This window comes from Sapajus apella, unplaced genomic scaffold (assembly GCF_009761245.1).
Source record: "Sapajus apella isolate SASKATOON/1434 unplaced genomic scaffold, GSC_monkey_1.0 scaffold25, whole genome shotgun sequence".
Classification (NCBI taxonomy): domain Eukaryota; kingdom Metazoa; phylum Chordata; class Mammalia; order Primates; family Cebidae; genus Sapajus; species Sapajus apella.
In genome coordinates, this window is record NW_022436965.1 from 11,871,448 (window position 1) to 11,894,040 (window position 22,593).

General features: G+C 38.3%; 1 protein-coding gene and 1 pseudogene across 3 annotated transcripts in view; one reads left to right on the forward strand and one right to left on the reverse strand.

Annotated features, from left to right (window-relative positions):
- RALGPS2 (Ral GEF with PH domain and SH3 binding motif 2) overlaps positions 1-15,060 on the reverse strand; it is a 189,175-nt gene extending 174,115 nt beyond the window's left edge. Inside the window, exon 1 of one of the 3 annotated variants that reach the window (XM_032291287.1) lies at positions 14,814-15,060. The gene's annotated coding sequence lies outside the window, so the exon portion shown is untranslated. Of the gene's footprint in view, positions 1-14,040; positions 14,161-14,813 lie in introns of those variants that run through there. The other 2 variants (XM_032291292.1, XM_032291289.1) reach the window with 2 other exon arrangements.
- On the forward strand, positions 13,886-14,806 carry LOC116560092 (annotated as a pseudogene).
- Positions 15,061-22,593: the final 7,533 nt, after the last annotated feature.

A 22,593-nucleotide genomic window follows, 5' to 3' on the forward strand; every position in this document is an offset into this window, starting at 1 on the left:
TTATATGTCTACTTTCTTTCTACAATGCTATGTAGTTTCCAGTGTTTCATAGCTGATACTATTATCAGTGGTACTGGTTTTATTACATTTCAGTTTCCAACTGTTCATTGCTAAATAAATGCAACTGCTATTTACAGACTGACTCTGTAGTCCACAACTTTACTAAATTCACTTAGTTCCAGAAACTTTGCAAGTTCCATCAGATTTTCTACCATCATGTCGTCTACAAAGAAGACGCTTTACTTCCTCCTTTCCAATCTGGATGCCTTTTCTTTCTTTTTTGTTTGAGATGGAGTCTAGCTCTGTTGCCCATGCTGGAGTACAGTGGTGTGATCTCGGCTCACTGTGACCTCTGCCTCCTGGGTTCAAGTGATTCTCCTGCCTCAGCCTCCTGAGTAGCTGGGATTATAGATGCCCAACACCATGTCTGGATAATTTTTTTTTCTATTTTTAGTAAAGACAGGGTTTCACCATGTTGGCCAGGCTGGTCTGGAACTCCTGACCTCAGGTGATCCTGACCCCTGCCCTACAGCCTCCCTATGTGTTGGGATGACAGGCCCAGCCTATTTCATTTTCTTACTTGACAGCATTGGCTGCAATGAACCCCCAGTACATTTTGAAACAGAAATGGTTGAGAATTGCCATTTTTTTTGTTGTTGCTTATCTTAGGGGAAAAGCATTCAGTTTTCACCATTAAACATGATGCTACCTACAGTTTTTTCAGAGACGTTCTTCACTGGGCTGAAGAAGTTCCTTTCTAATCCTAGTTTTCTCAAAGTGACTACCCATAATGAAAACTATCATTTATTGAGAGAAGAGTAAGTATCCAAATCAAATTATGGACATGACAATTTCTCCTTTGAATACTATCAGTTTTTGCTTCAAGTATTTTGAAATTCTGTTATTAGAGACACAAATGTTTAGAACTATTACATCCTCTTGATTAACTGCCCTCTTTATCATTTGGTAATGACATCGTTTATCCCTGGAAATACTCTACTCTTGGGTCTTGTCTGACACCAATATAGATACATAATGCTCTTTTGACTACTATAAGCATGGTGGATCTTTTTCCATCCTTTACTTTTAACCTATTTGTATTTTAATATTTAAAGTAGGTTTCTTACAGGCAGGAGATGGTTAAGTCTTGTTTTTTAATCCAATCTCACCACCTCACCATTTCTGCTTCTTAACTGTGTTTAGATCATTTCGATTTTATGTGATTATTGATATGGTTAGGTTTAAGTCTATTATTTTGCTATTTGCTTTATATCTGTCCCACTTTTTTCTCTTCTTCCTTCTTTTGGATAAGTATCGTTTCTAAATCCATTTTATCTCCTTTGTTGGCTTCTTAGATACAACTCATTGTTTTACAGGATTGTGTTAGGATTTATAATATACCTTTAACTTACCATGGTCTTCCTTCAAGTGATATACCACTTCATGTACAGTACAGGAACTTTACCGAGTATCACATCTTGCCCATCTAAGTTTCTAGACCTGAAGTATATACTACCTCTTTGTTAAAATGGGAGAGAAGCAAGTACTAGAAAAACATAAAAGAAATAGTAATAACAAACTGAGACCTCCTCCTTAGCTTCACTTAAAAATAATTGAAAAGGAATTCAATATTTAAAAATTGAAACTCTGAAACTAGACCACCTGGGTTTCAATTCTGTCTCTGCTTCTTACATACTATATAATTTTGGGTAAGCTGGTTAGCTTCTCGGTGCCTCCGTTTCTACATATTTACAATGAAGGTAACAGGAACGTCCAATGAGTTAATACAGGTAAAATGCTTAGAACACCAAGCATCTATTAAATGCTCAATATATTATTATTCATACTGTATAAGACAATATTTTCGAACTCCCTATGTATTATCTTATTTATGTAGCTCCCACACAAGGTTACTCTGCTCTAAGTGAATCAGCAAGGAGATTAAGTAGTTAGACTCTTTTAGTTGCAAAAAAAAAAAAAAAAAAAAAAAAAACCCCAAATTATCTTAAATATCATTACATATATCATGCTATTTATTGAACATTTGTTATACACTTATCATTGTTCTAAGCTTTCCATGTGTCATTCTCAATCCTCACACCAATGCTGTGAGAAAGGTATTGTTATGATGCTCATTTTACAGACAAGAAATGAGACAGAGAGGTTAAGCAACTTGCCCAAGGTCGCACGGCTGATAAAAGGGCCAGAATTCTAATGTCAAAGGTCTGACACCGAAGCCTGCAATCTTTCCTGGGGGTGGGGAGGAATAAATGCAGTCTTCAAGAAGGGCAGGAGTCACAGAAGTACTAAAGGAAGAACAGTATCTACAGCGCTCTGGTGTTCTGTGCCTCTCTCTCAAACCACACGGTTTCTCTCAGAATTTTATACTTCTTTCAGCACACATGCCCCGCTCTTTTCTAGTTACCAAACAGCTTCTTCATCTCCTTTATCATTTCTGTAATTCATACTTTCTGCTTACATCTACCTTCCATTTCCTTAAACTTTAGTTTTACAGGACTCTACGCCAACACATCTTTCTAGCCTCAGCTCCCATGGCTCAAAAGCAAATTAACTCTATGTTTTCTATAACTGACTATAAATTTCTCAACCAGACAATCCTAGGTTTTTAGGTGGTTTATGGATCAGCAGCCCTTAGGTCAAATGCCTACTGCTGGACCATGCCACTGCAATATAGTTTTATATGGAAAAAAACAACAAACAAACATAGCTACTGAGGTCTATTTTTCTGCAATGCACTGTAGAAAAAGCAGATTTCCTCCAAAGGAACTGTGGGCAAGCCAGAATTATAAATGACACATCTAAGATACTGGCTCAGATAAATCACAACTGATCTAGCGCTCAAAAGTCTTGCCAGGATTTCTAATCCACTTAGTTATAGTAATTAAGTAGTTATAAATACAAATTTTGGTTGTTACTAAGGGGATCATATAATTTACAGCATCATGCAAGACATGGAACACAGGTCCAGTGATTATTAAGTCAAAGGTTGCCAAACTTCATCAAGAGTACCACAACTGAGGAGGAAAACCCACTATCATTTATTATTTCAAATACTGTTCAGAGTTGGAAGTAGTATCAATGACCCTATTCATCCTTAAAGCTATATCTGTTAGGCTATATTGGAATGAAGCAGATGAAGGGACTAGATTTGTTGACTTGATTACAACAACCAATTCAGTGGTCCACATTGGTTAGCTGAGCAAGTGCAGCACAGATGGCTTCATTAGTACAGCTTGTTCCCTTACGTCCAAACCTTCAAAGTGGTATCTTTAAAAACCTTTTGGCAATGAGTTCTATCTTCCACCTTTTGGCTCTCCTGAAGAAAGGAAATAGAGTGACAAGCTAACTTGGTGAATAACAGTATGTACTATCATTTCAATTCTAATTTTCCCTGCTTCATTTCTCAGGACTGAATATTTAGACCTACCTTATCAAATGTAACTGTATTTCCCACCACATCCCAAACAAACCCTTCAATCCAAATCGTGCCAATAAAACCTAGTTCTTACTGCCATATCTTGAGTCATGCTGTTTCAATAATCAGTATGTTCTTTCCACCTAAATGAAACACATTCCTGAAGGACCACGCCTGTCCTCACTGAGCCTCTTCTATGAACTGCTAATGCTCTTCAATCTGACATAAAACAACATATTGTTCTATGTTATTTACTGTGGTTTCACATATAGACTGTCTCTCACCAAGAAGACATGAAGAACAATACTTCTATGATAACAGTCTCAAGTACTGTGCGTAAAGAAAACATTTAAAAATGCCACTGACCAAAAAAAGCAAGTCAGAAGCAGAGTTTCTTATCCATAAGATATCCTCAAAATGTTTCTCTTTAAGTACTTATTCTTGTCCCTCTAGCTTTAAGAGATAGGATCTGAACTACACAAACATACAAAAATATATCAGCATATCAAAATTAAAAAAAAAAACAAACCAACTTACTAATCACCCACCTACAAATCCCTGAACTGTCTACAAAGATTTCAGTACATACACAAAAGTATAGCTTAAGAAAAGCAACAGAAAACATTACAGATTTGTCATGTAAGCTGATTCTAGAAGGCCAAAGAATGTTCTAGACAAATCCTGGAAATCTAAATCAGGAGTGGAAGAGGTATAACGAATAATTTACTCCAGTAATCCTAGAGATCTAGAATAACCACAGATGCAAGAGAATCTGGGGTATAATTACACTTTATCTTCAAAATCCAGAAAGAAAGAATAAAAGAAATTCTTACAATGATCCTATGAGAAGGCATTTACCTATTTACAAATAAAAAAGCTGAATGTTAAACAAATTAAGTAATTTGCCCAGATTCATACAGACTTTCATCAAAGAATTATAACCACTGTTTATCTTTAAAAATGTTTTTAATTTTAACTTAGTAAATTATGTGACTGATCCCAAGAACATGTAGATACTTACTAGAAATTTAAGGAAACATAAAATTGAAATTTAGTTTTGACATTCATATTCCTTTCAATGCAAATTTAAGATACACATCTATTAGAAAATACAACTGATAATTTTTTACTAGACCCAACCAAAATCCATAACCATATTAATGTTTTCCTAGCCAGCACATTTGAGCATATCACTACTTGCTCAAAAATCATTAATGTGGCTAGGCATGGTGGTTCACGCTGTAATCCCAGCACGTTGGGGGGCTGAGGCAGGAGGATCACTTGAGCCCAGGAGTTTGAAACCAGCTTAGGCAACATAGTGAGACCATGTCTCTACAAAAAACAAAAAAAATTAGCCAGGTGTGGTAGTATGGATCCATAATCCCAGCTACTTGGGAGGGTGAGGCAGGAGGATCACTTGAGCCTGTGAGGTCAAGGCTGTAATGAGTTGTGATCATGCCATTGCACTCCAGGCCGGGTGACAAAGCGAGACCCTGTCTCAAAAGAAAAAAAAATCATTAATGTCACTTAACTTATTGACAATTGTTTAACCATTTGAGTAAAAAGACAAAAATTAGATCTTACATTAAAATAAGATAAATTAAAAATGAAAAATATTTAAGCCATAAAAATACTATAAGTAAGCACAGGTGAATTTTAAAATATATTTTGACATAGGAATTCTTTCCAGGACTCACAGTAGAAACAGAAACAAGAGATTAATCATCTGATTAAAGAAGGCGCAAGACAGTGAAATACACATATTTCATCAATTCTTGTATATTTTCTTACCTTTAAAATCTCTGAAATTAGGATGCCTCTTAAAATCGAATGCCACATTTTTATTTTTAGATGTACATAAATAGTGCATCTTGCAATTGAAGTCATTTTAGATTAAATGAAATACAGTAAGTTAGGTGACAAAAGACAAAACAGGGAAAAGTAAAAGAAGAGACAAAGAGTTATATTTTTAATACATAAAGACTTCTTACACATTAATGTGAACTAGCAGGGTGCTTCAACTGCATTGGTTAATTTCTTAAGTTAGGGATTAACTATATTATTCCTCATATGCTTTTTGTTTTGTTTTATTTTTTAAGACAGGGTCTCCCTCTGTTGCCCAGCCTGGAGTGCAGTGGCTCGATCATGGCCACTGAAGCCCTGACCTCCCAGACTTGAGCAATTCTCCAGCTTCAGCCTTCTGAGTAGTTAGGACTAAAGGCACACGCCACCATGCCTGACTAATTTTTATGCATTCTTTTGTAAAGACAGGGTTTCATCATGTTGCCCAGGCTGGTCTTAAACTCCTGGGCTCAAGCAATCAGCCCACCTTGGCCTCCCAAAGTGCTGAGATTACAGGTGTGAGCCACTGCGCCTGACTCTGTATACTTTTCTGTATAACAATTTCTTTAAAAGACTTTTAAAAGATTGAGCACAAAAAAAAGGGGGGGGTGGTAGAATGTGAAGAGGAAATTGAACAAAGTAGTATAATCACACACATACAAAAGCAGTAATTTCATTGAAAATGTTTAAAATGCAAATTAAGGTCAGGCACAGTGGCTCACATCTGTAATCCCAGCACTTTGGGAGGCAGAGGTGGGTGGATCACTTGAGGTCAGGAGTTCAAGACCAGCCTAGCCAACATGGTGAAACTCCGACTCTACTGAAAATACAAAATTTAGCCAGGCATGGTGGTGAATGCCTCTAATGCCAGCTACTTGGGAGGCTGAGCAGGAGAATCACTTGAACCCAGGAGGCAGAGGCTGCAGTGAGCTGAGATCATGCCACTGCACTCCAGGCGGGGCGACAGAGTGAGACTCTATTTCAAAAAAAAAAAAAAAATACAAATTAAAACAATTAGAGGGCACTTATTACAGAACTCATCTGTGTGTGTGTGTGTGTGTGTGTGTGTGTGTGTGTGTGTGTGTGTGTATAGATAGACAGACAGACAGATAGTGTTATGTAAGGTTTTTAAAGCTAATTGCCAAGTAAGTAAGGGCATAGAGAAACAAACGTGTACACCGTAAGCAGGTATGAAAACATACTTAACCTCCAAATAACTCCCTTTTTAGAAATTCAAAAGGAAACTATGCAAGTACAGAAGAGCTATAAAAAAAGATGTTAACTCTATCACTGATAATACTATCTAAAAGAAACAACCTAAATGCTCATCAAGAGTTTAAATGATGATAATTCACACAATACGATGCAACCATTAAAAATGATAGTAGGGAGAAATTATCTTTGAATGCAATACAATTATCCCCATAAGTATGCAAAGACTTTTTATATAAGTACAAGAACTTTTTTGCTTTTTTTTTTTATAGTTTTATCTGTTTTACATTTTTTGAGATATACAAATACAATGTATATATCTAAGGTGTTCTGTTCGGTGAATTTTACCATATAACCACCAAATAAATAAAAATACAGATGTTTCCAGCACTCTAGAAGATCCCTCTTTGTTGCTGCTCTTATGCTTCTAGCCCCAACCCCTAAATACCGTGCTTATGCTTCTAACACCATACATGAGTATGACCTTGACCAAAACTTTATGTAAATGAAGTCATGGAGTATGTACTCTTTTGTGTCTGGTTTCTTTTTGCTCAACATTTTATCTGTGATATTCACCCATGTTTGCTGAGTATAGCCACAGTTCATTCTTGTCCACTACTGTACAGTGTTAACACTATAAGGCTATACCACAAATTATTTATCCGATTTTTTTGTTGTTGACAGACATTTGGGTTGTTTCCAGCTGGGAGTATTATGAAGCTGCTATGGACATGCCCTATTTGCCATGGTTTTGGCGGTTTCATAACTTATTTTTATTTTATTACCTCTTAATTTCATTTTAGCTACTTCTCTTAATAAAATAAAAAGGATCAATCAGAAAATAATAAAGAAAAAAATCTGCTCAGACAACTACTCTTAACATTTTTAACATTTATAGTTTGCATGACTGAGATCTTGTTATATGTCTAAATCAACTTTCTTTTCGTTATTTTCTTCCTTTTTTCTCTCCCTCTCCCTACTTTAGATCAACAAGGAAATGAACATTTACATTTAGTGTGCAACAGTTTCCACCTTACAAGATTGTGCAAACACTTACAGACATAAAAGTTTTGCTGTTGTTTGCTTCATACAAATACTTAGTATAACCGTCTGCATCCTGCTCTTCTCAAATATTATGGCAACACTGTCATATCACTGATTATTTTTCCTGCCTTTAACAGCTTTACTGAGATATAACTGACATACCATACAAGTCACCCATTTAAAGTGTACAAGTCAATGGTTTATAGTATATTCATAGAACACAATCAATTTTAGAACATTTTCATCATCTCAGAAAGAAGTCCATACCCTTTAGCTACCACCCCTTACCCCTGCTACTGCCCTAAGCCACTAATCCATTTTCTACCTCTATCCACTGTTCTAGGAGAGGAACCCCTGGGTCATATGGTAACTCTACGTTAAATTATTTGAAGAAGTGCCACATGGTCTTCCAAATAAACTACATCCCTTTACATTCCCTCCAGTACATGAGGATCCCAACTTCTTAACATTCCTGCCTACACTTATTATCTAACTTTTTCATTCAAGTCATCCTAGTGGTGTGAAGTGGTATCTCACTATGGTTTTGATTTCATTTTCCTGACAGCTATTAGTGTCAAAAATCTTTTCATGTGCGCATTGACCATTTGTTTATCTTTGAGAAATTTCTATTCAGCTCCTCCGCCTGTTTTTAAATTGAGTTGTCTTTTTATTACTGAGTTATGAGTGTTTATACATTCTGACTACAAGTTTCTTATTAGATATGACTTGCAAATATTTTCTCCAGTTCTGTGTATTGTCTTTTCAGTTTCTTGATGGCATCCTTTGAAGCACAAAAATTTCAATTTTCAAGTCCAATTTACCACTTTTTTGTTTTGTTACTCCCGCTTTGGATGTCACTTGGCGTCATATCTAAAAATCGTTTACCTATTCCAAGGTCATAAAGATTTACCCCTATGTTTTCTTCTAATGTACATGTCTTCTGATGCACATATATAATGATTTCTATTAAGTCTATGCCCAGACATAAATCACAGGGCATATACAAATACAGCTTTAGGCAAATGCTGCCAAAGAACCTTCCAAAGTGGCTGTATCAATTTCCAAACCCACTTGAAATGTGTAAGGGTTCCAAATGCTCTACATTCTTGTCAACACTTCGTATTTCATACTTTTTTATTAATACCATTCTGGTGGGTATGTAGTGGTATCACATTATAGTTTTAATTTGCAATTTTCTGAAAATTGTGTATCAGTACTTTTTAACCTTGGCCATCTGAACAATTCATCTTCTAGATGCCTGTTCCAGTCTTTTGCCCATTTGTTTTAAAACTGGGTTGCCTGAATTCTTCTGTATTAATTTGCGTATTTTAAAATATACTCTGGATACAAGTCCTCTAATCTAAGTATTGCAAGCACTGCCCTTTCTAGTGTGTTACCTGCCTTTTTATTCTCTTAATAGTATTCTTTAATGAATAGATGTTCTTATTTAATGAAATACAGTCTTGGCCAGGTGTAGTGGCTCATGCCTGTAATCCCAGCACTTTGGGAGGCTGAGGCAGGTGGATCACGAGGTCAAGAGATCGAGACCATCCTGGCCAACATGGTGAAACGCCGTCTCTACTAAAAATACAAAAATATTATCCGGGCGTGGTGGCACGCGCCTGTGGTCCCAGCTACTTGGGAGGCTGAAGCGAAGAATCGCCCGAACCCAGGAGGTGGAAGTTGCAGTGAGCCAAGATTTTGCCACTGCACTCCAGCCTGGTGACAGAGCAAGACTCCGTCTAAAAAAAAAAAAAAAAGAAAAAAAAGAAATACAGTCTTTTCTTTCCTGGTTAGTACTTTTTGCATCCTAGTTTAAAAAGACTGCCTCCAACAGGGTCATGCAGATATTTTTCTATGTTTTGTTCTAGAAATTTTCACATTAAATCTATGTTCCTTCAAGGAGCAAAGAATCCCTATGTTACAGAACTATTTCTGATAATAGGGGGAAAAGAAAGTTTCACAACTTATTTCGTGAAGTCAGAGTAACTCTGAATTCAAAATACACCCATACAAATCTCACTGATAAATGTAGATCTTAAAGAATTCTAAGACACTGACAAGTCGAATTCAGCAGCGTAGGGAGAAAAATACACCACTGCTAAACAGGGTTTAACTCAGGAATGCAAAGATGGTTCAACAGGAGATAATCTATTAATGTAACACATCCTATTAACAGATTAATGGAAAAGATGATCATCTCTACCTTCAAAGAAAAAGTATTTGATGAACTCAACACTTGATTTTTTTTTAAATAAAAATCTCTTAGAAAACCAATATGAGAAAGTATTTAATCATATCTACCAAAAGTATTAGGTTATTTATCAAAACCAACAGTAAGGTATTATAATTAATGATGACATGTTAAAGCTACTCCTATTAAAATCAGGAACATGAAATTCAGAATCATGTATCTCAAGTGAGCCCTTACTGCTGCCTGACAATCATACTCTATTTCCCTCTTCTTTTCACTTTTTTACTCTCTGACAGATGACTACGTCATGGATTATTCCTTCTCAAACCTCTAATACATATTCCCATTCTTCCTTACTCTCAGATGATGAGCTTGGCTTCTATATACAAAGATAAATTGAAACAGTCAGATGAGAACGCTCTCAATCCACTACCATCATGTGCCCGTCCATATATTTTGTCTTCTCTCCTATTTCTATAGTAACTCTCCCTACTCCTGGTAAAGCAAAGGCTAATCCTTCTGCCTGTATAAGATCAGGTGTCAGCAAACCACAGTCCACATTGCTTATGCCTACTTTCATTTGACAACAGCAAAGCTCAGTAGCAGTAATGAATTGTATTGCCTAAAATGCCTAAACTACTACCTAACCTTCAAAGAAAAAGTCTGCTGACCTCTGAACTAGATCATCTCTCCTCTCCATGTAATCATGGACATTGCTGGTTGAAAGGGCCCACTAAGCTCAGTGCAGAAGACATAAAGTAAAATCCATACAAGATATATAAAATATCAGGGACATATCAGATACACTGATGACAAAGAAAAGATCTTAAGGCCAGGTCACATATGAAGGATAAAGATTTTGAATGGCATAAGACTTTTCAGCAACCACCTCAAACTAGAAAATCAGGCCAGGCGCGGTGGCTTACACCTGTAATCCCAGCACTCTGAGAGGCCGAGGTGGGCGGATCACTTGAGATCAGGGGTCTGAGACTAGCGTGGTCAACACGGTGAAACCAGTCTCTACTGAAAACACAAAAATTAGCCAGGTGTGGCAGCGTATGCTTGTGATCCCAGCTACTTGGGAGGCTGAGGCAGGAGGATCACTTTAACCCGGGAGGCAGAGGTTGCACTGAGCCAAGATCGCACCACTGCACTCCAGCCTGGGTGACAGAGTGAGACACCATCTCAAAAAAACAAACAAACACAAAACTAGAAAACTATAATAATCTGTTAAATATGGAGAAAAAATGATTTTCACCTTGGAATTCTATAACTATCCCTGCCAAATTATCAACCAGGTGTCAAGATAGAAGGAAAATATTTTCAGCAATACAAACATCTCAAAAATTTTACCTCTTCATATAGTCTTTCTTGAAAGTTACCAAAAGGAAATTAAACTAAAGAAAATCTGTCCTGAAAAAAGGGTCAATGTAAGCGAAATAAGAGAAAAGTATCAATTAAATTCCAGATGAGAGATTCAAGTCTCTTGAATTCAAAAGCAATGTATTATTCAAAAGCCAGTACCAAACGTTTCTCTGTAATGAAATAAATTGCCAAGCCTCCTCAAGCTAAGTCATGTGAACACTGCTATATCCCTATACCTGTGTGTATATACAGATCCTTCCCATATCCCTAACTAGCTACTTAGTAAAGTGACTATGTAAATTTATATTCAAACTTCTCCTTTCCATAGAATAGATAAATGTAACACATTTTAAATTCCAGTGTTTCTTTACATAGTTAAAAAGTTTCCTAAATCAAAAGCTCAAGACATTAAATAAAAAAAATTCCAGATTAATTCCACATTAGTAAAACGTATCATACCCAATTTTTATTCTCTCACTAAAGAGGGATCAACAGGAAATTTAAGACACATTTAAAGAAACAATTTGTAGGATAATGCAATACATTCATTTTTCTTCTCCAAGGAACCTCACTCAGGCTGAGGTAGTTTCAAGCTATTTGAATTATCTTTCATTGAAAATTAACTTAAAAAAAGCATTAAGATTAGAGTGACAATTTTATTCCAAATGCAGTCGGTATACAATAAACATCTCATATTCAAAAAATAGGATACATTTTAAGATATCTTATTCTCAAAATATCGTGTATCATTAAAATTAAAAGTAAGTCAAACTATGTGTCTATTTTATATAGCCAAAAAAAAAAAAAAAGCAGTACTTTTACAATTAATAGTTTCACGTTTAAAAGCTATTTAAAATTTTCTGAAAAACCAGATTGTCAAGGAATTGGTTCACTCACAGTCGGCCAGAAGAAAAAAAAAAAGGTGGTATTTTAAAATTTTAGACCAAAAAAGAAATTTAGATTCCCTTATAAATAAGTGCGAAGAGAGAATATTTTCAGCAAACATTTCATTTAACTACATAAACCAAAGGAATAAGGCTGTCTAACTACATGTAAACTATGCATCATCTGACTTCAGGTAAAATATTTACCTTTGGTATACTTGGGAACCAGACACCCAAAGTATATAAACACAGGCATATTTTAAAAACAACTGTCTTAATGTTTTTGTTTGCTAGGCAATAATTCCCATTATTTTCAGAAAGAAAAAAACAATATCCTTAATCAAAAAGTTATCAGAGGAGTTTCTACTTCTTAAACTTTCAAACTAACATATTTAATATAAACCACTTATCATTTAAGCTCCATCAGGGCACAGGCTTGTCTCTTTCCCTGTTGTGTCCCCAACCTTTAGGGGACTAGCTGGCACTACAATAAATATGTGTAGAATGAATGACCTGAGCCTCTGGAAAAAGCTTAAGTGTTTTACATTGCAACAGGGCAATTTCACCTATTTATCTAACATTCACTACACTCAACTCTAATGACATAAGATTCATACCAGGTATTTAAACACACACACACACACACACACACACAAATGCATTACTCACATATGTATCTCACTCACAAAGCCAATTTTTTTAGTTATATTTTCTCTCAGGAAAATTTGTTGTATTCTTTCTAGTATTACAAATAAATATTAGAAAAGCATGTTGTGTCTTGACAATGCAAGTGCTATCTTCAAATTTATGTTGCAATCTGGAAAAATTTAGGCAAACTAAATAGTACTTCCATAGTTGTGCCCCAAAGTATTTCTTAAAGTCAAATTCCTTAATTCAATGAAAAGTGGAACAAGGCACAGTGGCGCATGTCTGTAGTCCCAGCTACTTGGGAACCTGAGGCGGGAGGATTGCTTGAGCTCAGGAGTTTGAGACCAGCCTGAGCCAAATAAAGAGAACCCATCTTAAAAAGAAAGAAAGAAAGAAAGAAAGTGGGATATAATAGGGAAAAATGCACACCTTACCGTTTAAAAATTATGCTAAATTTTAAAAAGAAAAAATGAACTAGGCTCAAAATAAATACATCGAAATTACTGATCCCAAATGGCATTAATGCCCTTACATTTTGATATTTAGATTTGCCTTTGAAGCTACATAATAAACTTTATGTCTACAAAGCTTGAGTTAGAGCTTTGGATGTTAACACTGTTTGGATGTTCAGTATCGGAAGTTTCCTCATAATTCTAAAGTTAGACATTTAGCAGTAACAGTAATACACTTGTATGTAAGATTCTATAGCACTTGTACAAGCATAATTATCTCGAGTGGGACAGGCTTCATAGGGAGCAAGCTATGATCTGTACAATTGCAATACTCTGCAGACACGGACTGAAAAGTTTCCTAAAATTCTGATGCTCATCTTCAAAGAAACTTGAACAGAGTCGATCTGATGATGGTGCTTACAGAAGAATACCCAAGTCAACTCAGAAACACTGGTAAGGAAATAAGGCTCTCGATAGCAACTAAAGCGTTGGGGAAAAAAAATCCAGGGAGCATAAACAATAAAGCTCAATTAACTGCTGCCTGTGTGTTTCCAATTTATAGGCTTAAATACACATTGGGCATTAGATATTACTTTTAGGTTTTTTTTTTTTTAAAAAAAAAAAAAAACCAGAAATTTAGTATTTTAATTGCCCCTCCTCCACAGCTAACATCAGTGCCCTTTCTTCCTCCTCCCTTACCCCTCCCAGCTTAAACAAATTAACATTTGTACTAGGTACCTCCTATCAGCTCGCAGCTTCTTCCCAAACACGCCCACGTACACTGAAACTGGCCTGCGTCTACACAACACACAGCTACAGGAAAAGAGCTTCGAGGGGGGACCTGGGGGAGGGTGGATAATTCGCTCCGCACAGGTTTTACGGCTATTTTCCAGAAATTAGCTCCTCGCTCGTGGCTCGCGTTTCTTCCAAATCACCTCCAAAGCACAGTGTTTATGAGCCTACCTAATCCGATACTGCAATGGAATTCCGGATATTTGCAGACAGATTTTCCGGCTTTGCAAGTGTCTGATGAGATACGTTCGGAATCTCCTTTTTTCTACGGCCCGGTTCTTGGCTGTACAGCAAGCCGACCTAGGGCTGCAGCCCCTGTCCCGCACCCGGGCCGCGCGCCCGGCCCAAGGCCGGCGCAGGACGCAGCCCCTCCGGGGCCGGAGCTGGCGGAGCCGCTCGGGCTGCGGGCCGGTCTGCAACAGGTCACCCTGACCGCGAGTCCGCGGGTTCGCGGGCGGCCAACTCTGCGGCCAGGCTTTTGGGCGCAGCCGCCGGGGGCAGGGGAGGGGGTGTGGCCCGGCTTCGGCTGGTCCTGGCTCCGAGGTCCAGGCTTGGGCTCACCTGAAGGGAGGCTGAGGCGACGCTGGGCGCCAGAACAGCGCGGGCGGAGGCTGGGGGCTTCCGCCACCCAGGAGGGAGAGGGAGGTGGGTTCGGGGGGTCGCCGCGACCCGGGCTTCAGGACGGCGCCCCCAAGCGGGGGACTCCACGGCCGCTCCGACGCTGGGAACCCGCGACCGAGGGAGGCGCGCCCCCCAGCGCCCTTCTCCTTCAGCCCGAGCTCCGCAGCCCCATCCCTGCGCGCAGGGCGAGCAGCCCCGGGGCCCGCGGCAGGAAGAACCACACTCCGCAGCGCCGGAGCCGCCGCCATTCCCCGCGTCGCCCGGGGGGCGCTGTGCACCCACCCTTAGTTCCCCGCAGCGCTCCGCGGCCTGAGCCCACCGACCTGTGCAGCTGCGGCCGTCTCCTCAGAGGATGGAAAGGCAACGCCGGCCTCACGCTTCGCCGCCACGGCCACCGCCGCCGCCACCTAGGATAGCGCTCGCCGCCCCGAACAGTCACCGTCTCTCATTCAGCGCCAGCCGCCGCGGCTGCCGCTCGGGGGAGGAGAGTGAGCTGGAACCACCCCGTCCGCGCCGGGGGTGGGGGAAGAGAGCGGACCTGGCGGCGGCGCGCGTCAAGCGGGCGGGGCGGAGCCGCGCGCAGGAGCGCGCGCACCAACAGGGCGCGCTCGCGGGGGCGCTGAGCGCTGCAGCCTGTAGGGTCTTCCCCGCGTGCTTCCCGCCCGCCGCTCTTCCGCCCCGCGGAGCCCAACGGCTGCCGGGGGTCGATGTGCGCCGCGCGCGTAGCAAGCCGCAATCCCACCGCCTGGCGCCTTCTGAAAGGAGGGGCTCCCAACGGCCAAACAAGGGGGCGGGGAGGGGTGGGAGGATGGACAGACAGGTGGGGCATCCGCCACCTCCCGGCCACCCGCTCCCGGCACTGGGCCCTGTGCGATGAAATCCGCCGTGGTGTCTGTGGCCTTCAGCCCGACTCTTCACCTTTAAGGCCAGAGAACAAAGTCTGGAAACACTTGGCCCCAAGATCAAACATCCAGCCCACGCCGGCGATGCTTTTAGAAAGTCACTGCGGACAGATGAGGGGGCTCCAAATGTGGAGAGTCACCCCACTGCCGTAGATAAGATCATAAATTATAATGATCAATGTCCTCACACATTAAGATTCGGGAAGTGTTGGAAGTAGGCCTTTGTAGATGTTACGCAGGGTACTACCCTTGACTTAAGGAGCAAATGACAGAAATTGGGCGGAAAGGTGTTGTTTCAGAGGGTGCACTATATGGGTGGCCTACTTAAAACTAGCACCATGTGATGCAGTGTGACTGTTAACTGAAGGTTTTAAGTGAGCCGCCTTTGTATCTGCTGTCATTAGACTATTTGGAAATGGATAATTATTTTGATGATCTGTAGTTCTTTCTCTAGGCAACGTGCAGTAGAATGTGGAAAGAATACCGTGTACCAGCATTAAGTGTAAAACGTGAAAGGACCAAGAATTCACTATTCTCATTTGGTTTCTTTCTTCCCTTTAATAACCGCTAAATAGAACTGATTAATCTTGAACGTTTAAGAATGCTAATTGTTTCCTCCTTTAATTGCCTTGTGTCATAGTCCTTTATGTTGGGGAAGCTAGAATGCCCTTCAACCCATTTCTCGCAAATAGAGTTGTTTCTTTAAAGCACCTCGACCCAAAATTAAGTCAAAAAGAAAAACAGCAAGAATAGGCAACAAAATTCATATTGTTTCATTTTCATTCTATTTTATTTTCAAAGAAAGTCTTGAATCATGACGAAATCACTAGAAGTAGAGCAATCAAAAAAAGAAAAAAAACATTTCCCCCCTACAATATTTCAAATGGCAAGAGTCCAAAAAAAGAAAACAAAAAGGAAGATGATTGGTAAAAAGGAGAGAAATGCATTATGTATACAGAAAGTTTTCCCATGGATATTAATTGCTTCAAGTCCCAAAGAAACAACAAACTGAATTAGCACTTGGAGGAAAAACCCCTTCCAGTTACTGAGTTGGGTAAATGTTTAGTCTTTTTTAAGTGTTACTAAGAGATTAAGGAAAATGACTTTGGCTATATGCCAACAATAATACATACAACAAATACATATACCATTATCACACATAATTAATTGCTTTTAGAAATAGGAAAACTGAGGAACAGAATTCTATATTAAATGTCTTAACAATTACTTGAAACTTGAATTAGGGTTTCATAGACATAAATGAGCTAGTGTCCCTACATCTGCCAATAATTTTCACAGTTTATTATAAAAGCAGTGAAGTTTTCGCTTGGACTTTGAAGAGAAAAAACCATATGACTCATGAAAAAGGCCATGGATATACCAAATTATTATGCCTAATTAATTTGAGTTTGAATAATTACCCAAAATCTGTTTCTCACATTGATAACTTATAAAACAATACTTTTATTAACCTTAGAGTTGTGTTGGCTGGGCGTGGTGGCTCATGCCTGTAATCCCAGCACTTTGGGAAGCCGAGGCAGGTGGATCGTGAGGTCAAGACATCAAGACCATTTTGGCCAACATGGTGAAACCCTGTCTCTACCAAAAATACAAAATTAGCTGTGTGTGGCAGCAGGAGCCTGTAATCCTAGCTATTCGGGAGTCTGAGGCAGGAGAATCACTTGAACCTCGGAGGTGGAGGTTGCAGTGAACCAAGATTGCGCCACTGCACTCCAACCTGGCGACAAAGCGAGACTCCATCTCAAAAAAAAAGTAGGAGAAGGAGGAAGAGAAGAAGGAGGAGGAGGAGGAGGAGGAGGAGGAAGAGTTGTGTTAAGTTCAAATTTGTAAACTTGATAAGATTAAGAATTTGTATATAGGCTGGGCAAGGTGGCTCACACCTGTAATCCTAGCACTTTGGGAGGCCAAGGTGGGCAGATCAGGTGAGGTCAGGAGTTCAAGACCAGCCTGACCAACATGGTGAAGCTGATCTCTACTAAAAATATAAAAATTAGCCAGGCATGGTTGTGAGTGCCTGTAATCCCAGTTACTCAGGAAGCTGAGGCAGGAGAATCACTTGAACCAGGGAGGCAGAGGTTGCAGTAAGCCAAGATCATACCACTGCACTTCAGCCTAGGTGACAGGGAGATTCTGTCTCAAAAAAAAAAAATAAAAATAAAATAGAAAGAAAAAAATAATTTGTATATGAACATATAGAAAAAAGTTTTTCCTCAATATCTTTTATAAAATCAGTGTCCTTTCCCATTCATTGATAAATAAATTGAAGCAGTGGCTTTTTACACTTAAAGAAGACCAACACCAAATTTTCTTTACCAGAGCACTTTTATCACAATTAAATTCTGTATATTGCTTTATGGATTCCATTTGCTTTTGCCAAAATACAAGAACTATGCAAAGTCTTAGTATAACAAAAAGTACTAATGTATAAAATAGAAATGCCATTATATAAAATAGGAATCAATAAGAATTCAATATGCTTAAAAGTCATTTCAGAGAGATCACCATTATGTAATAGTTTTATTACTATCCATCAAAATTATTTCCAAGGGATAAGCCATGGAACTAATTTAGATATGGAACAAACAGTTCAAAGAGACCACCACTGCAATAAACCAATCATCAAGCAGCATAATTCATTACAGCTGTCAAAACAAAATCAAACTGGCATGGTAAGAAGGCTTATTTTTTCAATAACACCTAATTCTATTACAACCAAAAGAATTTCAGTAATAACATATACCTTTGTTATTTCTCTAACCTTTAATCTCTTTTTTCAAATGTACATAGTGGCTGGACATTTTGAAGAACTTTGTTGGTTATGTTTACAATGTTACAATTTAAAATATAGGCAAAGTTCGCATACCCAAAATTCACTTTGAGGGAAAGGACAGGTAAGGGAACTTCCAACGGCTAGACAGACATTTTCCAGAAAATTGACACTATGGTACAAGGAGAGCCTGCCGTAATTCCCAATCAAGAGAGATGTGCCACAGGTCTCAAGATACCAGCAACAAAGATAATCAACAGTCCATTCAAATCTGAGTACCATATTAATTTTACAGTTTACATTTACAGTTAGCTGCATCTCACAGGGGCAACTCTATGTGCGGTGTTGAGCCGCAGGTGTATTTATTTACTTAATGAGTTTGCAGTGAACGTAGATCTCACCATTTCACTCCAGCCTGGGCAACAAGAGCAAAACTCCGTATCAAAATAAGTAAATAAGCATATAAAATAAGAAACAGCTAAAACAACTCTGATATTTTGGGAGCATTTACTTGCTATAAAGACATTTCACCTGCTTTGATATTTTCTGATATATTTTAGATTATTACATTTACCAACTTTTTTTCCAGATAAGTAAATTATTACTGTATTCTACTTCCTTTATAACATTTTTAGGTATTATTCTTTATATTTAATGAAAGGAAAGGATCTTGGTTGAGTGTTCATCTGTAGTTTCCTTTTTATATATCCTACATGTTAAAATAGGTTAGAATTAAAAAAAAAAAAAACAGCAATTCATAAATGCATACTAATAATTAATTGAAAAAACAAATGGAGAAAACGGAAATACTCTTACTTATGGTAGAGTGTTGAGAGATTGTTGAAGTTAGAAAATCATCATGTTGCAACAATTTAGGGCAAAGATTGGGTAAGCAAAAACCATCTTATATCTAAACATAGAAAGAAATGTTGATGAGGAACAAGATATTTGCATGATCTTAGAGTATTTTTCCATAGACTTCTTATCGTTGAAAGAAAAGGATAATTATACATACACTGGATAAATTGGACAAAACCCTCACCAGGTAATCAAAATTAACATCACAAATGAGGGACAGATGGACATTATTTGCCTCCAGATGTGATTCCCTGAACACACAGTGTCTAATGAGGAAATGGGGAATCTAATGCGGAGACATCAGACAAATCCCAACTGTGGAATGTTCTGTTTTGTTTTTTAAAAGAGGTAAGGGTGCTGTATCCTTCAAAGATGTCAGTGTCATAAAAGACAAAGGCTGTGAAAATATTCCAGCTGAAGAGCCATGACAACTAAATATAATATGAGACACTAGACTGGATTCTTCCCTGGAGGAAGAAAAAATGCTATGTAGAACATTATTCAGTTAATTGGAAAACTGATGGTAGATTGATTAGATAAAAATATTTCCTCGATGTTAAAGTCACTGAAATTGGTAACTGTCCTGTGGTTATGTCTCTATCCTTAGATAATATATACTAAGATAATATATACTTAGATAATATATAATATGGCTCCAAAAAAATACGCATACATATATATAGTGAGAGAGAAAACAGAAATGATAAAAAGGTAAAATTTTAATAACAAGCAACTCTGAGTAAAAAGTAGATATTCTTTGCAGTCTTTCTGTAATTTTGAAATTAGTTCAAAATAGAAAGGTTTCTTTAAGGTTACAATTTTGAAGAAGCAGTTACAGCAGACGTAAGCAATCCATAGACTATAACATCATAATTATTTTAAATGACCACCTTACTGCAAGATCTCATATGCTTTCTGAAGTTGTTGACTGCCTCCATGAAATTGTCTCATCTCTCAGGTTAAAATTAGAGAGATGAGATGTCTTATAATCAAAGAGGAATCGTATTCACCTTTTCATTTTATAAATGAGGGAACTGAGGCTCAGAGATTCAAGAGACTTGCTCAAAGTCCCTTAAACCAGTTATGACAGAGGACAATCTTGATTCTACTTCTATCTTTACAACTGCTAAGCTGCTACTGCCAGTTTCTATCACTTTCTCTCTTTTCTCCTTCCTGACTCTAGTTTCCTAACAGCTTTGTATTCTCTTCTTTCTATGATTACACAAGGAACCTATATACAGCCTTACTCTTTGAACTATCACTGCTCCACTGGTAGTTCTTAACCCAGGCTTCTGTAGCACATCTCTCATTGCCCCCATGATGTCTATATTAGGACATTTCATCATCAGTTCAACCTCTACAGGTTCAAATTGAAAGAACCATAGAAGAAAAAATTGCAACGGCAAATAAAACCTATTCATCCTTACTGTATGTCCATTGTTTGTTGTTGTCGGAGAGTTTTGTTGCTAGAAGCATGTATATCTTCTATAAACACAACAAAGGTGCTGGGCGCAGTGGCGCGTGCCTGTAGTCCCAGCTACTTAGGAGGCTGAGGTGGGAGGATCGATTGAGCCCAGGAGTTCTGGGCTGTAGTGCGCTATGCTAGTCGGGTGTTCGCACTAAGTTCAGCATCAATATGGTGAACTCCCAGGAGCAGGGTACCACCAGGTTTCCTAAGGAGGGGTGAACCGGCCCAGGTCAGAAACTGAGCAGGTCAAAACTCCGGTGTTGATCAGTAGTGGCATCGCGCCTGTGAATAGCCACTGCACTCCAGCCTGGGCAACATAGCGAGACCCGGTCTCTTAAAAAAACAAAAACAACAAAAAACAAAGGTGTTGCTTTCTTTTTAAACTGAAAACATTTAATTCCTTAATCAGCATCCCCTCCAACATTACTGTTTCCAATATTTCTTTTCTCTCTCAGGCTTTAAAATCACCTTTAACTCTTTTTCTCTCCATCATGTATCCATTTAGTCCTGATTCTTGTAAAATTTTTATTGCAATTATTAGCCCTAACCACATATGTAGAAAGGTAATTCTAACTGATCCCTTAGATTTAGCGACTCTCCACGCCTTTCTTTTCACACACCTTTTCCTCACTTCTCAATTCAAAAATCCTCAGCTGTTGCTTTTGATTTAGTAAGGTGGTATCCAGGGACTACTATAACCCGTCTACCCTACTAAATCACCTCATCACCACTCTACACACTAGCCAAACCATTCTTTTATGTTTTCAATTAAAAAACACTTATTCTCTGGTCACCAAATACACCCCTACTCCTATCATTTCATTCCAGTGCACCTTTCCCCCACCCTTCCTCTCTGTTTGTTCTAAGACTTTAAGATCTGACTTAAGACCCGCCTTTACTCATTTTGAGAGGATGTGCTGATTGATACATCTATTTCACACTGACATCTCCCTTCTCCAAACTCGCGTTGAGGTTTTCATTGGCATCCTGTCTCACTTTAGCAATTTATTATATAATGCCTTAGAGTTTTATCCAAGTGTGCATTTCTCATATCCCCCAACAGACTGTAAATTTCTGGAAAGCGCAATCCCTAATTCTTTCTTTGGATTCATTTTTACTGAGCATTTGTAATAGGCAGACAATGCACTGAATTCCTCACCTATGTCACCACATTTAGTTCTCAAAATAACCTTAAAAGGTAGATATTTTTGCCACATTTTGGTAGTGGGACAAGGTTAAATGACTTGTTCAAGGTCATGCTGCTAGGAAATGGCAAAGTTAGTTATCAGATCCAAGCAGACCAATTCACAGTCTCCATGCTCTGTTGCCTCCTCATAAAACTGCACTTCCCATGTATTCATCCGTTAACAACACAATGTCACAGACGTCAATGAGGCTTGGAAGATAACTGTTGAATATAATACGCTTTGTACTAAGAATGAGCAATCCAACATGTGCTACCCAGTACATGTCTAATATATGTTTAGTATTTTCTATACTTTCGTTCTGTTATAAAAACTTATTTAAGAGCTCCGCAGAGTAAAACTAGTTTCAAAATCTTAATACTTTCAGAATAATGGGAAAGTTAAATTGGAAAAAAAAATGGCATTAGGTCCAATTCCTCATTTTGTCCACCCAAGTGCATTAAAAATATATGTTTCAGGAGATTATTTTCTACCATAATAGCACAGTAATAAAGTTGGTTATCGCATTACAGATGGGAAAGGCTTACTGCATAACCACTAAGTCTATTTCCCTGGAGAGATGCAATTCTATCTGCGGTTTCACATTCCAGAAAGAAATATTCTTACTCCTTCTGGAAATTAGTAACATAAGCATTTTAAAGCACTTATGTTAGATCAACCAGTAAATTTTATATAATTTTTACTACATTTAATTGAGACTTCACTTGGCAAGAGAGACTTTCTTAATTATGATATAATCCAACATACAAAGGTTTAATATTCATTGTTGTGTACTGGCAATTGTATTTGTCACTAAAAGGTACTATATATAACAGAGCAGTTATTATTTAAGATTATTAGACTTGGGAAAATATAAGTGGTAATAAAATTAGTTATCAAGTG